Below are 3,727 nucleotides of genomic sequence, written 5' to 3' on the forward strand. Positions count from 1 at the left end.
CTTGCGCTTCGGCGAGGATGACGATGGTGGTCGGCGTCGAAAGCAGAGAGGAGGCGCGATGGTAGAGACGAGTACCGCGACGACGATGACGGGAGGCTCACCGATCTAAGGCGTTTGGCGAGCAGAGAAGATGGTGCCACGGTGCGAAGAGAAGAGTTGAACGAATTTCCTTGATTTAGGGTTTGACGACGCGATTTGGAGTTTAGGGGAAACAATTTTATTTACGATTTCATGACAGTGGTGCTCTGTGGTGCGAAGGAGAGAGAGATTGGTGGAGTCGCAGTGGTTCGGTGCGAAGGAGAGAGAGAGATTGGGGGAATATTGCAGGTTGTGCGAAGGAGAGAGAGAGCTCTCGCTGTGGTTCTATGGTGGTCCGGTAAAGGTGGTCCGATGAATGGAGTGTTGAAGATTGGTAGAGTCGCGACGACGTCCTGGTTCTCCTGTGGTTCTATGGTGTTCCGTGAAGGGTACCACTTGAGAATGTCACCATACTATTCGGGTTATGAGTGACAGCGGAGCCATTTTGTAGTTCAAAGCTCCCAAGACTATGGCTCAAGTGCTTCAACATTACCCTGGTTATGGTATATTCCGCAAGGGTTATGCTTCAGAACCTTTGCCGGAGCAAGAGAGGTTAAGCTATGGTCTTTTCTATTATCTTCTTTCGTTGAAGGACGAGCAAAAACGTTGTTGTGACAAAGTTGGAGTTGAAGAAGGAGTGAGAGGTCTTCGAAGTAAGTCTGCAGCGTGTGATTATGTTGAGAATTTGTCAAATGGGTTGGTGCTTGAAGTGTTGCCAGTGGCTAAGAACAACGTGTGAAGAGTGAAGTTGGTGATTGAGCAGAGGCAACTGGAGGAGATTTTGTCAGAGCAGGTGAATATTGAAGCTCTGATTGAGAAGATGAGGATGGCTGCAACTGGGTGCTCTACCACTAGTCCTTCAAGGAGTCCAACCCTTGGAAGCTGACTGTTATGTGTTTGATTTATAGTTTAAATGCAATGATGTAGAATTCCACAGATTCAATAATTATGAAAGGTGACAGATGCTTGTATTTGAATGCAATGAAGTAGAATTCCAGATATTCAATATGACGGGCTAAAGAAGAAGAAAAAAAATAAAAAAGGATCCTACTGTCTCGGTTCAGGCGCCAACCGAGGCAGTAGAGGGGGAGAACCGACTTCGGTTAATTTTGAACCAAGACATAATCCTACCATTTTATGCCTCGGTTTTGAACCGAGACATGAAGTCTACTATTTTTTACCTCGCTTGAATATGCCTCAGTTCAGGAACCGGTGCCTATCAACGAAAATAACCGGTATCGTTTTCATTAACTGCACTAGTGTATTTAATACTAGAGAGAATAAACCCTTTTTGACTTAAGTACGAGTGTACCTTTTGTAAGTATGATTCGAACCGTTATAGACTAAGCGAGGATTGACAAAAAATGGAGTAAAAAAAAAGTTAGAAACCAAATGTAATTAGTACTCAACCGGTATAATAAACACAAACAAGTATGATAAGAGAGTAAGAATAAAAAGTGTATTGAATGAAATGAATTTATTTGTTAAGTAAAAAAAATAAAGAAGTATTAATTTTTATAATTAAGGGAAAGGGTTATCTAGTTCTAGTTTTGTTAAGTGAAAATAAATGATGAAGCCGAAAAGCAGAAGTTAATGGGCTATAAATAGGGTGTTGGTGTTGAGTTGTTAATCATTCGCAATAGAAAAGAAAAGCAAGGAAGTAGTGTTGTGATAATTAGGTGTGTGAAATGGGTTCGAGACAGTATGTTGGGCTACTCCTCCTCTCTCTCAGTCTGCTATCAGTCTCAATGGTGAGGTCTCAGAGTACATGTCCTGGTGAGTTTTTTCGGTGCATGCCTGTTATTCGGAGGTTCAAATTCCACAATCTGCTGCTCCCTCCTTCAGGGGTTTAGTGCTGTCCAAATTGGTATTTGCTTTCGCAATTCCAGAGCACTAATTCCAAGATCCATCCCGTTCGTGCTTCCTAACGTATCCATAAGCACAATAATTAATACCTGTAACATCACCGTGGGGTCTTGATCTCATCCCCGCTGCCAGTCACATATTCCTATGTTTCTTGTTTTCTTCTTTTACGCTTTTCCGTCTTCTTTTCTTTTACACTCCTTCTTCCACCCTTGGATCAAGGACTACCTACCATCTTTCCTTTCATGCATCTTCAAACTTGTTCTTCATTAAATAAAATGTTTATGTGACTTCTCCTTTACTTCTTCTATCTTTCTTCTATCTTCTTATATAACATACATTATCACACACCAATCATAACATAATTATATTTTATCTTTACGTTCATTCTTCCTAATATATACATATATATTTAACCTACACAAACAAAGAGATTGTTTATTTATTTCACGGGACAATTTATATTCCAGATCTTTCATATTTTAAATATATATAATATAAGTTTATGCTTTCGTCTTATACTTTTACTTTCTACTACCACGTCTTTTCAATTACAATATGAATGAGCAAACCGATTACATATTTTTATTCAATTTATCGTAACTTATTCGAAACAGCAAATAATGTAGATAATTGTCACAAAAATTTCTAAGAATTATTGGAAGATTTATAAATATGACATAAATAATTAATACTAAAGTTGACCTCGAGCAATTGAGTATGAGGCCAAATGGGTCGAGTAGGGTTATCTAGTTATAGTTTGGTTAAGTGAAAATAAATGATGAAGCCAAAAAGCAGAAGTTAGTGGGCTATAAATAGGGCATTGGTGGAGTTGTTAATGATTGAGAATAAAAAAGAAAAGTAAGGAAGTAGTGTTGCGATAATGGGTTTGATGAAATGTGTTTTGGCAGTCTTCCTCTCCCTCAGTCTGCTATCAGTCTCAATGGTGAGGTCTCAAAATGTTGATGAATGTCCTATAAATCCAAATGGTGATTGACAGAATTGCCAAGGCCTGTTGAATCCTTCTTCCACCTTATTGGATCAAGGACTGCCTACCATCTTTCCTTTCTTCCATCTTCCAACTTTTTTTTAGTTTTAATAAAATGTTTTTGTGACTTCTTCTATCCTTCTTTTATGTGTGATAAAATATATAAGTTTCTGCTTTCTTCTTATTCTTTTACTTTCTTCCATCACGTCTTTTCAATTACAATATGAATTACCAAACCAATTACATTTTTTTATTCAATTTATTCTAACTTTTTTCCAAACAGCAAATGTAGATAAAATAATTTACCTTCCTCAAATTTGCTTATGTCCAAATATTTACATAAAACTCTTAGTACAAAATTGTCACAAAAATTTGTAAGAATTATTGGAAGATTACTAAAGTTGACCTCTAACAATTGAATATGAGACCAAATGGGTCGAGTATGAGACTGACATCTTGAAACTAAAGATATTTAATTATTACACTAATTAACTTATTTAATAAAATATCAATAAAAATAATTGTAGGTAACATGGTAGAATTGTATGCTACTATGGACTTCGTTTGTATGCTACCAATAACGGGTTCGTATTGGATTGTACCTTTGTAATTTATTTCGTCTCTCAAATTAGTATTGTTTGCAAACATTTTTATCTTTGATTTATGTTGAAATAAGAGATCAAAATTGTGATGATTACAAAATTGTATCTTTGACAATTTTAATTACTTCAAATTTAGTTTTCATTATTGAATTAGTTAACTGTTATGAAATTTTTAACATGTTTGTATTTAATAAAA

The 3,727-nt window shown here is 36.4% G+C and overlaps 1 pseudogene; it reads left to right on the plus strand.

Annotated features, from left to right (window-relative positions):
- Positions 1-231: 231 nt before the first annotated feature.
- On the plus strand, positions 232-964 carry LOC108330163 (uncharacterized; annotated as a pseudogene).
- Positions 965-3,727: the final 2,763 nt, after the last annotated feature.

Source organism: Vigna angularis, chromosome 4 (assembly GCF_016808095.1).
Source record: "Vigna angularis cultivar LongXiaoDou No.4 chromosome 4, ASM1680809v1, whole genome shotgun sequence".
In the NCBI taxonomy this organism is placed as follows: Eukaryota; Viridiplantae; Streptophyta; class Magnoliopsida; order Fabales; family Fabaceae; genus Vigna; species Vigna angularis.